This window comes from Doryrhamphus excisus, chromosome 17 (assembly GCF_030265055.1).
Source record: "Doryrhamphus excisus isolate RoL2022-K1 chromosome 17, RoL_Dexc_1.0, whole genome shotgun sequence".
In the NCBI taxonomy this organism is placed as follows: Eukaryota; Metazoa; Chordata; class Actinopteri; order Syngnathiformes; family Syngnathidae; genus Doryrhamphus; species Doryrhamphus excisus.
Genome location: NC_080482.1, coordinates 9,605,836 through 9,620,735, shown reverse-complemented (window position 1 = coordinate 9,620,735; position 14,900 = coordinate 9,605,836). Strand labels below are relative to the sequence as shown.

The window sequence follows — 14,900 nt, the reverse complement described above, 5'->3', positions numbered from 1 at the left end:
ATCTCCTGCTCTTCCTGAGCTGGTGTCTCCACGTCAGGGTTACTCCAGTTTGTCCCTGTCCTCCTTATTAGTTTTTTTTTTTTTTTTTTACATGAGTGATCTTTTCTCCCTGGATCGCCGCTTGCTGCAGCCTCTAGCGCCCTTAGTTCCTTTTATGTGGCTACCTCTTTATTGTTACCATTTGGGACCTTAAATACTGTGTACCTCTGCATTCTGTGGTCCACCACATGCACACTTTAACAGACAGACAGAATACTTTATTAATCCCTTTGGGATTATATTTTGCATGAAAATTATATATAATTAAAATTATATTTTTTGGGACAAAAATTCATCATCTGTCTTTAACCCTTAAAGGGGTGCTTTTAAAGGTGTGCTTTTAAGGGTTAAAGACATATAATATAATCAGATAAAGACAGATAATATAAGATAATATATAATATAGATAATATAATATAGATAATATATAATACAGATAATATTGTTTAATACAGATAATATAATCCCTTAAAAGGACACCTTTAACGGTTAAAGCACCCTTAAAGCACACCTTTAAGACTTAAAGACAGATAATATAATAATGAATAATTAATACATTTGTCATTCAAAGTCTCCAAAAATGTCAGCTCTGGAGTTACTTAGAACAATACTTTTTTTATTAGTATTGTTATTTTTACTATAATTATTGGTGACAAATAAGCAGTCACTAACACAAAAATAATGAATTCATTAACAAATAATTTATTATTGATATTTTTGCAGGCTGCACGGCAGTCGTGTGGTTAGCATGCAGACCTCACAGCCAGGGTTCAATTCCACCCTCGGCCATTTCTGTGTGGAGTTTGCATGTTCTCCCCGTGCATGCGTGGGTTTTCTTCGGGTACTCCGGTTTCCTCCCACATTCCAAAAACATGCTAGGTTAATTGGTGACTCCAAATTGTCCATAGGTATGAATGTGAGTGTGAATGGTTGTTTGTCTATATGTGCCCTGTGATTGGCTGGCGACCAATCCAGGGTGTACCCCGCCTCTCGCCCAAAGACAGCTGGGATAGGCTCCAGCACCCCCGCGACCCTCGTGAGGATAAGCGGTAGAAAATGAATGAATGGTATTTTTGCAAATATACCAATTATTAACATGAAATATGTTTTTGCATAATTTCCTACAAAATCCTGATGCAAACACAACACTAGCCTCTCATACAGTCAGATTTCTTGACAATTTTCACATACAATTTGCTGACTTTTTTTGTGTCTTTACTGCTTATTTAGCTCACATTTTGTCAGTTTTTTTCAGCCACGCTCCGTTTTTGTGCAAACTATCCCATCTGACCACCAGATGCCCTCCAACTTTTTGCAGACCTTTTGCAGTCATTTGCTCCATCTGCCCAAACTGTCTGCTGGTGGAAGCTCAGCTCCTTATTTTTGGATCACTGTCTTCTCCAATTACATTCACTGTTCTGTTTTTATTTGATTTGATTCCCTCATTTGGTCATGAGATCAACATTTGGATGCTTCACCTTTTGGCTTGTGTGGAGTGCAATAAGACGCGTGGCGATGCTCACAACCACACAACTTGCATTTTCGTTTATGGAGGTGGTAATGCACGGGCTACGCTCAAATATGCTCCGAATCCCCCTTGTTTGCGTTAACTTATTTTTTCTGTCATGATTATACAATTAAAATTCTAGACAAAAATATTACAATTTGTAGCAGATTATAACATTTTTTTATTATTATTAAAAATCTATAATACAGTACCCCGCCTCTTGCCCGAAGACAGCTGGGATAGGCTCCAGCACCCCCCGCGACCCTCGTGAGGACAAAGCGGTAGAAAATGAATGAATATATTATACATATATGTCATGCTCATTTTTTGTGACCTTTTTGTAAAATAACCACTTGAAAAATTCCAAATGTATTCTTGAAATATTCTATTATATATAGTCTATTTTATTTGAAAATATTCTCATAAAAAGACCACAATATTTTTGAATAAATATGAATTAATGCTCGTAAAAATAATGACTTTTTTTCTAAAAAAAAAAAAAAAAAAAAAGAAGCAGAATTTATTCTCCTAACATTAAAATTTTTATCTTTAAACCAGGGGTCTCAAACTCAATTTACCTGGGGGCCACTGGAGCTAGGGTCTGGGCAAGGCTGGGCCGCATCAGGTTTTCAAAAATAAAAAATAAAAAAACGCATTTATTAAAAACAGAAAAATATACAAACTTTTTCAGTGCTTTGGTTCCGATTTTCTACAATAAAAGCTTTGATAAAACATTCCACTGTTCTCAAATATCTTAATTTTTATTTTTCTGCACAAAATAAGATAAAAAATAAATAAATCAAGAATAAAGAAAATCAATCAATCAGTAATAAATAAATATAATAATAATAATAATAAAACGGAAAATAATAAAAACTTAAGAAACCACATATAGTTGGTGGGTAGACAAATTATTTTTTTCAGATTAAAATGAACAAAGCATTATTAGAGCCCTGTAGACATGACAAAACACGACTATAGTCACATTTATACTCTTTTTATTTACAACATATTGGGCAACTGCAGGGTCTTGAGACACATGCTAACTCGCAAACTAGAGAGCTAGCGACCTAAACGGTAGCCTTCAAGTTATTTCCTTTAAACTTAAATAGCCCAAAACTTACCACTTCCACACGGATAGGGAGGATAACTATTAACAGTTATTTAACCTTTAACATGAACATTAATCAAACGTAATAATTTTTTCTGGGTACATGATACCATACAGCATCCATATCAAACTAACATTAAACTTTCAAATCAAGGCGGGGGCCTCAAACTAGTGTCCTGTGGGCCACATTTGGCCCGCGGGCCGCGTGTTTGAGACCCCTGATTTAAACAAAATAAGAATATCTCTACTCTCATAAAATGCATTTTTATTTCATGAAGTATAACTTTTTTCACAAAACAATTTGACTTTATTTACGTAACATTGCAGCTATTTTTCTCTTAATATTGTGACTTTATTTCCTGCTGTGTTGTCACTTTTGTTTTTTTTTGTTTGTTCGTCCGGTCTTCCTGACCTTTCTTTGCTAAGTTGCGCAGTCGAGCATTGGGCCTCCAACCTTGTTTTTTGGTTGTATTGTTTGTCCACTCGCACATCCATTTCAATGGATCACTGCTTATCTGACTGTCCGAGTACGTGAAAAAGGATGAAAGAGAGCTATATCGCACGTCTATCTCCTATTTGTGAATGTTCCACTTGGAAGAACTTTAATTCTCCAGCTCCATCTGTTATTTATCGCTTACATAATTCAATTTGCAGACCCCCCCCCCACCACCACCACCACCATAGCATCATCACCTTCTTCTTCCTTAGTTGCCATCGCCATGTCCGTCAAACTATTTCCCAGCGAGACTCGTGAGCATTTTTACCCTGGCAGCGTTGGCATTCTGTTGAAAAGAAACTCCACTGGCAACAAGCGCACACTTGGCTGAAATGCAGCAAAAGTCATTTCAAAATTTTAACCCCCAAAAATTGGAAAGTCAGCCTGGAGCCAAGTGTAATTCCAAGCCTCGCTGGAAGCTAAAATGTAGAATATGATGGAAGGGAATGATAAAAAAGTACAGTATAATTCTGTCAGAGCGTGTGGAGCGTTTGGTTCGGTAAAAAGGAACTCTGGTGGGTTTGCTATGGTATTACAGTTTTTTAAAGTGTGAAGGTGAGGATTGGAACCCTGGTAGAGAGAGACTGTTTTGGTTAGTAAAAGAAGATTTTAGAAGCTTCTTGTAAAATCTAAGATGGTATAAAGCAGATTGATTCCATGACTTTGGTGTCCTCCAACATTCTAAAAATGTATTCCAAATTTTATTTTAAATACTACTACTGTTATCAGGCTGTACGATGGACGAGTGGTTACCACGCATGCCTCACAGCTAGGAGACCCAAGTTTGATTCCACCTTTGGCCATCTCTGTGTAGAGTTTGCATGTTCTCCCCGTGCATGCGTGGGTTTTCTCCGGGTACTCCGGTTTCCTCCCACATTCCAAAAACATGCTAGGTTAATTGGTGACTCCAAATTGTCCATAGGTATGAATGTGAGTGTGAATGGTTGTTTGTCTATATGTGCCCCTGTGATTGGCTGGCGACCAGCCCAGGGTGTACCCCGCCTCTCGCCTGAAGACAGCTGGGATAGGCTCCAGCATGCCTGCTTAACCCTGTGAGGATAAGCGGTATAAAAAATGGATGTATGTATGTTTGTTAATGCGTATAAACTGGTAAAGTGGTTGCGTTTAGATCCAAGTAACTCGCTCGCCCTCCTCCAAAATGACTGCAGTACTTCACTGATGAGACGACAACAGGCAGAAAAAGAACACATTTACTCGACGAAGCCGCAATTATCTTGTTAAAAGTACTTACACCTGCTGATTTAGGCAAGAAATTGAGGGCGTGATGGAGCTCTGACACACCAACCTGCAATTACCTTCACATTATCATGCTTTTTATATACAAGGAACAGAAGATGCTCATATCTGACAATATAATGCAGTGCAGACAAGCACAATAATAAAATCCATACCTTTTTAAAAAAACATTATCTTTGGAGATGCAGAATTGTTGATACAGTTCTTTTATTGCTGCGCCTATGATATGATCACTGAGAGACTATTATGCTTATATCGTATGATGGTGTCAAATGCATCACTTTTAAATTAATATACAATATACGTAATTGATGATTTCAGATCTTTATCAAAGCAAAGAATCATTGAATAAATAACAAGAATTAACTTATAATCATTAACCACAAAAGCTGGCAAAATTAACTTCTTAAAAAAATTATTATAAAATAAAATACTATTATTATTTCAAATATTATTCATTTTTTAAAACATCAGCTGCAAGGTTAAACTGCATGTATCTTAAATGTTTTTTTTTCCCAGTCAAAATTAAATATACTAACAATGCAAGGAGACAGGGAAAAATTAATTTTATATTATACTGTATGTATTATTATATAATATAAGTAGATTAAACAGACAGTTTGATTTGGAAGCAGGAGAGGAAACACTGCAGAAAGAGGTGCAGAATCTGGAAGATCTAGAAAGCTTTTTGTGCGAGATATAGTTAGTTGTATTGTAATTAGTTTTATAGTGAACTATGACTAGACGTTTTTAGAGTGTGTGTAATTTTTTAAAAATATGTAACATTACATTTTTATTTTAAGTTTTTTTTTATGTTTTTGATTCTATTTTAACATATTTTAAATAAACAAAAATTAATTGATGTGACAACAATCAGGATTTGAATATTATCAGATATGGGAACTACATAATTATTCTTCAATTTTATTATTATTTTATATTATTTTTATATTATTTTTATTAGCTTTTTTTTATTTTAAATGAAATGTATACTTGGTACTTTTGTGTAGCCACACCAACTGGCATCCATTACGCTAGCGCTGCACATAATTGTTAACATGCAACATGTTGTGTGTCCTGGCTCCTCCACCATGAAAGTAGATGATCCTTAGCGTCCTAGGCAATCAGGAAGATTGATTGAAAAGTGTTATACTAAAATTTGACCGTAAACCATACCATAGTGATCAGATGTCCTACATGAGCATCAGAGGTGAATAGCATTAATGCTAAATATTCTTCACGCGAGGGTGTCTGTGTGTTTCATTGAGGTTAGGCTATGAAAGACACAAAGTTGAGTGATGAAAAGCACAACGCCATTCCCAAATATCCAGGGACATGAATATTCTCTATACTCATGGAACAAAAAAAAAAAAAAAAAAAAAGGGAGGTCGATGGCTCACTAGGGGACGCCTGATGTTAGCGACAAAGGACCAGACCGATGAATATTTAAAGTACAAGTTTAAAGGTGTGTCAGGTGACATGAACGTTTGATGGCTTTAAAGTTGCTACCATTCCCAGGACACTCCTCTGTCATTCAAAACAGAACTTCCTCCCTTCTTCTATGAGAGCTCATTATTTTTTGCTCTATTGGAAAGGACTTCAAAGGAACCAAAAAAATGAAATAAATCAAGAATACGTGGTCATAGACACCCACAATGCATCCCACCAGTTATATAGAATGGTTGGATGGTTATATGGTTATATGTTGATTATATACGTAGACTTCTGTTAGGATCGTTATACAGTTGGTCATTAAAAAAACAGCGCTCCAGTCTTATGCAGTACGTAGCGGCTCTTTGCTTAGCGTTTTTGCACTAGATCCTCAAAAACTCCACAGTGCTTGCATTTTTTTCATTGGTGGCCAGCCAATCACAGGGCACATATAGACAAACAACCATTCACACTCACATTCATACCTATGGACAATTTCATTCATTCATTCATTTTCTACCGCTTTTTCCTCACGAGGGTCGCGGGGGGTGCTGGAGCCTATCCCAGCTGTCTTCGGGCGTAAGGCGGGGTACACCCTGGACTGGTGGCCAGCCAATCACAGGGCACATATAGACAAACAACCATTCACACTCACATCATACCTATGGACAATTTGGAGTCGCTAATTAACCTAGCATGTTTTTGGAATGTGGGAGGAAGCCGGAGTACCCGGAGAAAACCCACGCATGCACGGGAATAACATGCAAACTCCACACAGAGATGGCCAAGCGTGGAATCGAACCCAAAACTCCTAGCTATGTGGCCTGCGCGCTAACCACTTGTGCAGCCCGATATCAACATAAAATCTGATTTTTTCTGACATGCAAACTCCACACAGAGATGGCCGCGGGTGGGCCTTTTTGTTGTCAATAAGATTTAAAAACAGTGGGTTTTTGTCATATAGGATCTTTGACTAGCGTTTTTGCAGTAGGTTCTAAAAATAGCAGCTCGCTTCTGTCAGCCCTTAAAACAGCAGAGTGCTTCTGTCATATAGCTGATCTTTGGCTAGTGTTTTTGGTTCAGGTTCTTAAAGGGGAACTGCACTTATCTTTTGAATTTTGCCCTTGAACACAATATTGAACCTATTTCGACGTTGAATCCCTCTAAAAAAAACTGCTAACAATGTTGCATCTTTTGATATACACTCTCTAATTAACACATATACAATGATGATAACATGTAATAGCTGCAGTATTTGCCATATTTTGATGGTTTAAAACACTACCGAAACTTCTTTTCTCGCTGCATTAAAACACATACTTATGCTAATTCTGTCAACAACAACAACATAGGCGACAACAGTTACGATCACCGCTCTGATTCGGATGGCTGTGTCTTCCAGCACAAGACGTGTGCTCCAAAAATGCTGACGGCAAACGATCATGTTGTTGAGTCTTTGTAGCCAAATTGAGAGCTAGGTATTCACTCTTCAGTCTCTGAATAACGCTGAAACAAGCGATTAGCGAGGCATCGTGTTAGTTAGCTAGTATCAATACGCCAAGGAAAGAAGTTTTGGTAGTGTTTTAAATCATCAAAATCTGACAAGATACTGCAAATATCATCGATGTACATGTTAATACATGATAACAGCGTGTATATCAAACCATGCAGAGTTGTTAGCAGTTTTTTTTAGAGGGATTTATTGTCAAAATAGGTGTATCCCAATGACAGCATTGTTAGCTAGCTGAAATTAACTTGTTTTCTTGTGTTATAATGTATAGAGAATATTTGCATTAGTAGCATTTTTGCAGGAGGTTCATGAAAACAGCACAGGTCTCCTGTCAGACTGGGAATTTTTGACTAGGATTTGGCAGTATCTCCTAAAAAAAACAAAAACAAAAAAACAGCACAGCGGGTCTGTCATATCGAGGATCCTTAACATGCATTTTTGCAGTAAAAACAGCAGAACTATATTACTTGCATTCACCTTTATACTGGCATCGCCGCAACTTAATTGCCTTTGATGAATATTTGTCACCTACCTTCATGAAATATTAATATCATCTTTCTTTGCAGGCATCGTATTGCTGTGCATTACACAAATCTTTATTACCAGTGTCTAACATTCCATCTTGTCCTCCCTCTGTGTCTTTTTTACTGATGGCTGAATTGTATTTTAAGTGTTTCAGGGTGTCTTCATTGATGCCTCATAAACCTGCAATAGAAGTTTTCAGCTTCTTGACCGCATCAGTTTGGCTTATAAAGCTGGGAAACAAGCGGCAAATCAGATCGTAATAGTTGACTGCCATTATGTGCTGTTTTATGCGTAGAAAACAACTCTGACACACCATCTCTGCATGTGTGAAGTTTGCCTTTTTCTTGTTTTGCTCTGTGCACTCGATGTGCGTGTGTGAGAAGGGGGAGTGTTGAGGTTTTATTCCAATATTTTCATCACTTGCTTCAGGCCAAAGACAGCAACACACAGTGAGCGTACACCCACATGCATCACTTCTATAGCATCCCCTTTGGTGACAGGTCCATTCCCACTTGCAATAGCCAACAAAACTCACCCCCCCAAAAAAAGAGCTAGAATATGCCAACCTAAAAATCTGAACTCGAGCTGATAATTTGGAGAATTTCATAGAATAAGTACGTTATGGTGTTTTTTTTTTTATGTCTAACAACTTTTTAAAAACATTACAGTGTTTCTAGTCTTTGTCATTCATAGTTGACAATGTGATTCCGAGTAGAAATGGCAAAAATAACGCCACAAATGCTGTGTTATTGTGCCTTTAGCGTTTCATGCTGCAATATTATATACTGCACTGCTGTGGTCAGCACCCCGCGGCTCTGGAACCACATGCAACCCTCCAGTCTCCATGTTGCGGCTCCCACGCCGAGCTCTGATTTATTTATTTATTTGTTGTTTTTTTTCAAGTCACTGAATGCATCGACACTGCTTTGTGACTGCTGATTGGAGAAACGAAAAATATGTCTTGACAGTGTGCTACCCCGGGTAGTAATCTATCCATAACCAAGAATATCCATAACCATGAAAAATATTGGAAAATTTTTTTTACTTTGGTACGAGGTACATTATTTAAAAAAAAACAACAAAAAAAACAAAAAACAAACTTTAAACTGTATTATGGAAAGCAAAGTTTCCTCCCACATTCCAAAAACATGCTAGGTTAATTGCCGACTCCAAATTGTCCATAGGTATGAATGTGAGTGTGTTTGTCTATATGTGCCCTATGCTTGCCTATAAATATAAACAAAAAAATAATAATAAAAAAAAATAAAACTATATTAGGAAAGCAGGAAGTGAACAAATGAAACAGTTACTGATTGTAAAAGTACCAGATGGAGGGGTCAGATTTAATAAGCTTTGCTTCTTCCTACTCCTTTTGGACATGTGGAACTGTGAACTGATTATGGGATGCATTCAATTGTAATCTGATGCATGTTCAAATGAAATAAAACCATTACCATTACCATAATTTGTCATATACTTCATCTTTGGACACTGTAGTATTGTGCTCCACAGCTGCCACTTGCCCTCAGTGTCCTCTTGGATTAAAAAAAAAAAATGCAGATAGATGCCTTGTCCCAATCGATGCATTCAATGTGTATTATCTTTGTAGTTTCCCATGTTACAAATTGTAAATAGTATCTTAGCTTAGCTTGCCATGACTCTATTCGCTATTGCTCTTTTTTCCACTGGCAAAAGCGGGTACTAAGAGGTGCTAGTTGTAGTACTTGGTCAGACGTAGGTGAGAAATGACCAAAATAAACACACTAAGATAAGCTAACATTAGCTTAATCTGTTGCAGCACATGTTGATGCTGCAGTTTGATACTCCAGTGCACACATTTCTTGCTGCCCTTAGTCTCCTCATTGATAAAAAAACAGGCTGAGAGATGGATAGTAGACAGCAACACTTTGTCATTGTGAAATACTGTATATTAAATAGTATTAGGGCGACACAGTGGTCTAGTGGTTAGCATGCAGACCAGGGTTCAATTCCACCCTCTGCCATCTCTGTGTGGAGTTTGCATGTTCTCCCTGTGCATGCGTGGGTTTTCTCCGGGTACTCCGGTTTCCTCCCACATTCCAAAAACATGCTAGGTTAATTGGCGACTCCAAATTGTCCATAGGTATGAATGTGAGTGTGAATGGTTGTTTGTCTATATGTGCCCTGTGATTGGCTGGCGACCAGTCCAGGGTGTACCCCGCCTCTCGCCTGAAGACAGCTGGGATACCCCCCCCCCCCCCCAACCCTCGAATGAATGAATGTTTTGGAAAGTCAAGGATTATTGTGTCATTGTGTGTAGCTGCTCTACAGGGGTCCACAGCCGGGGCAGGGCCGCAAAATGAGCACAATAAGTCCCCTTTAAGTGCCCATATGTGCATATATGTGCCCTGTGATTGGCTGGCGACCAGTCCAGGGTGTACCCCGCCTCTCGCTCAAAGACAGCTGGGATAGGCTCCAGCACCCCCGTGAACCTCGTGAGGAAAAAGCGGTAGAAAATGAATGAATGAATGAATAAATAGTATTAGAGATTGTTTTTACTTTTTGTCATTTTTTACTCAATTTGCCCCCCCCCCCCAAAAAAAAAATTGCTGGTCTATTGGAATTGGTGCAGTCTATATGTAGATATTACCTTCTCAAATCCTTAACTGCGGCGTGTGGAGAAGTGCTAGCGGGTTACGTATCACACACACGGCGCTCCGCACGCCTCTGCGCATCATCAATAATTCAAGCGAGCACTTAAACCCCAGGTGTAGGAACAAGGCGCGCCTTGAAACGTTCCTGGAAGAAGCGTGGCGCTTCCTCAGATTGACACAACACTCGACATGATCAAGAGACAGCGCAGGCGGAGAGAACACGCTTTGCTCAAGAACAACAGAGAACCGTTACATCTCTCAGCAGAGTTCCACCCAGTCGTGCTTTGCGATGGGAGACGCTAGCAAGCTAAATGCTGGGCAAGATGGTTTGCTTCAATTTTGAAGAAGTAGAAGAAAAAATCCAAACAATCTAATCTCGCTGTCTGTTTCAATGCTTTATAAAATATTTAAAGACACGTTTACTAATCAGCTGCTGTTAGCCCCACTGGGTTTTGCTACCATTTCAAGGATGCATATTTGACCCCTCGGGCGCCTCCTGCATCTTGAAGGTGCTATGTTCATGTTTGGAAGTTTCTTTTTTATCACGCAACATGTTTTTGATCTGCTCACGTGAGAGCGCACGCTAATGCGAGAAAGCGTGAGAGTATGCGGAGCATGTTTGCCTCACTATAAAAAAAAATCTTTCGCTCCCTCGTTCTGCATTTGCATTGATCTTGTTCCATTTCCCTGACTGTATAGCTCGCACCTACGCGCCAACACACAGCAGCTGGGGAAGACGCGGGGGACATATTGATAAGGTGATGTCTTAACAGGAGGCATCCAGAGGCCATGAGGAAGAGGAAGTGGCAGGGAGTCTTTGTAGTGTCATCCGTTTACTGTTCATGGTCGCAGATGGCCTCCTCAGAACAATTAAGCCCATAATTGCTGGGCTTGCTGTGACATGACTTCCTGTTTAAGTCCCTGGATGGGTTTTCTTTGACTTTCATAGGATGATTTTTTTTTTATATTACAATTAATGCTTCTTTTAACCCCAGAGTTTTCTGTAGTCATTGGAAAAGCAAATAACTCCTCCTCATGATGTGTAAATATGATTTTATATGAATTCCACAAAGTAGCAGCTAAGTGGCCAGTAGTCTAGCAGCTAATTTACTGCTGCATGTGCTATAACATGTTGTTGTGCAACTCAGGCGTTGGTGTAAATTACACTTGCCTTGCGGTTGTTTACAATGAACTCATCAGTTTGCTCCTTACTGCTATTACAATATTGGTTCTGTTGCTGTTTTGCAGTGCAGTAATTTTGTTAATTAATGACCATGTGGTCAAAATATATTGTTTTTTTATATTCAATGAACCACTGAGTCTTCTGTGCATGGACAATGAACTCATCAGTTTGCGCCTTACTGCTACTACAATATTGGTTCTGTTGCTGCTGTGCAGTGCAGTAATTTTGTTAATTAATGACCATATGGTCAAAATATATAGTTTTTTTTTATATTCAGTCAACCACTGAGTCTTCTGTGCATGGTGTCGTTGGTGTTGGTGTAAATTAGACTTGTCTTGTGGTTGTTTACAATGAACTCGAATCAGTTTGCTCCTTACTGCTACTACAATATTGGTTCTGTTGCTGTTTTGCAGTGCAGTAATTTTGTTAAATCATGACCATGTGGTCAAAATATATATATTTTTTATATTCAATGAACCACTGAGTCTTCTGTGCATGGTGTTGTTGGTGTAAATTAGACTTGCCTTGCGGTTGTTTACAATGAACTCGCATCAGTTTGCTCCTTACTGCTACTACAATATTGGTTCTGTTGCTGCTGTGCAGTGCAGTATTTATTGTTAATTTATGACCATGTGGTCAAAATATATAGTTTTTTTATATTTAATGAACCACTGAGTCTTCTGTGCATGGTGTAGTTGGTGTTGGTGTAAATTAGACTTGCCTTGCGGTTGTTTACAATGAACTCATCAGTTATCTCCTTACTGCTACTACAATATTGGTTCTGTTGCTGCTGTGCACTGCAGTAATTTTGTTAATTAATGACCATATGGTCAAAATATATCGTTTTTTTATTAATATTCAATGAACCACTGAGTCTTCTGTGCATGGTGTCAAAGTAAATAACCGCCAGGGTGTCGAGCGCTGAATCAGAAAACTGATTTGTCGTATCATGAGCCACTTGATGTACCTCTGCATGCACTGTAAAATGTTGCTACTCAGCTGATGCTGTGAAAATCATATGCATTACGCTTGACGCACTGTTGTTTATAATGAACTCATCAGTTAATGGTGATTAATGCTGGCTGAGCAGTTTTCTCTTTATTACTATTATTACAACATTGGTTCTGTCGCAGCTGTGTGCAATCTACTTCTTAATAAATGACCATGTGGTGGACCAATGGCTCAAAAGTAGTAATTTTCATTCATTCATTTTCTACCGCTTTTTCCTCACGAGGGTCGCGGGGGTGCTGGCGAGAGGCGGGGTACACCCTGGACTGGTGGCCAGCCAATCACAGGGCACATATAGACAAACAACCATTCACACTCACATTCCTCACATACCTATGGACAATTTGGAGTCACCAATTAACCTAGCATGTTTTTGGAATGTGGGAGGAAACCGGAGTACCCGGAGAAAACCCACACATGCACGGGGAGAACATGCAAAGTCCACACAGAGATGGCAGAGTGTGGAATCGAACCCTGGTCCTCCTAGCTGTGAGGAGTAGTAAAAAGAAAATGTGTGAAAAGAAAATGTATTTTCTTCAGTTTTCTCTTCAAATTCATCCTATATATTTCATTTTTTTCAAGGAACTATAATTGTGCAAACAGGTTGGGTTGACGCTTTTCTAAATGGATTCTTCCACGTGCCCGACTGAATACAACAGGTTATAATCCAATGTTTGAGAGAGAGCCTACGTTGGGGAAATGGGGAGGAGCCGTATTTAGCAACTTCTATTTCCACATTTGCAAGAACAAAAGGAAAGTACCTCTTGAATTACTGGGGGAGCTGGCACACTTGTTTTGCGCTCTGCGTGGAAAAATAAAAGGGGGCATCTGCGAATAATTTATTCTGCTTTACTCCCTTTGCCATTTCTCTCCCCCTTCCCCAAGTGGTACTGCTGAGGCTCTGGGTGGTAGGATTGCGCATGATAAATACTGTGTATTCAAAAACTAAGTTGAGATGGGTAATATTTAGAACAGAGGAAAATACTGCATAAGTAACTTTTTCCACAGAGGGCTGCATCGAGAAACAGTAGAACAATGCGTAGCCAATTTGACATTGTTCAGCGTTTACCTATTTAATGCTTTAAAACCAATCCAATGTAATGCGATCAAACTAACATTAAAAAAAAGATAATATACATTTCAGTTTTGCTTTAGAACCGTACAAATATCAGTATTGCTTTAAATGCAATATTACAACTTTTTTCTACAGTATAGTACATTATTTAGAGAATGACGCAGACCATTGGAAAAAAATAATTTGCTGACATTGATACAGCTGGCATCACGGATTTTCTGTTGTCCGTATCTTGGGATATGTTACGTAAAAGTAATGAAAGACATGCTAATTCATTCATTCATTCATTTTGTACCGCTTTTTCCTCACAAGGGTCGCAGGGGGTGCTGGAGCCTATCCCAGCTGTCTTCGGGCGAGAGGTGGGGTACATCCTGGACTGGTCGCCAGCCAATCACAGGGCACATATAGACAAACAACCATTCACACTCACATTCATACCTATGGACAATTTGGAGTCGCCAATTATCCTAGCATGTTTTTGGAATGTGGGAGGAAACGGGAATACCCGAAGAAAACCCACGGGGAGAACATGCAAACTCCACACAGAAATTCCGAGGGTGGAATTGAACCCTGGTCTCCTAGCTGTGAGGTCTGCGTGCTAACCACTCGTTCACCGTGCCGCCCGACATGCTAATTCATTACGATAAAATGTCTAGCATCATTTACAAATGTGCATCTGGCAACAAACTGTAGTAAAATGGGTATATTTCCGATATGGTGATTAATCAGGATTATTTCATTTGAAAACCGATTAATCTGATTACACATTTTAATCATTTGATCGCCCTATTGGAAAACACTTTTTAATGATAATAGCCACGTTTTCACATTTCCGCAATTTTAGCATTTTAGTCAATAGTAGAAGAATGCAGATTTACCTTGTACACAGATATTCTGTTAAAAACATGCTTCAGTGACCCATTGCAATCCATTGTCATTTAAAAAAAAATAGCAGGATAGGGTTACTATTACTGTTGTCGGGCCTCAAAAGGCCAAAGCAGATGCAAACAGCATGAACTGAACCCATTAGAAGTGAACTTTCCAAAAAAAAAGGGCAATCATTTCCCAGGCTAACCAAAGTACTGCATAGTTGCACGTTTTGTACAGCATTAGGATTGTGTTTTT

At 38.7% G+C, this 14,900-nt stretch overlaps 1 long non-coding RNA gene across 1 annotated transcript in view; it reads left to right on the top strand.

The window, feature by feature from the left end:
• LOC131105331 (uncharacterized) overlaps nt 1-14,900 on the top strand; it is a 75,533-nt gene that overhangs the window by 11,463 nt on the left and 49,170 nt on the right. The gene's annotated exons all lie outside the window — the stretch shown is intronic.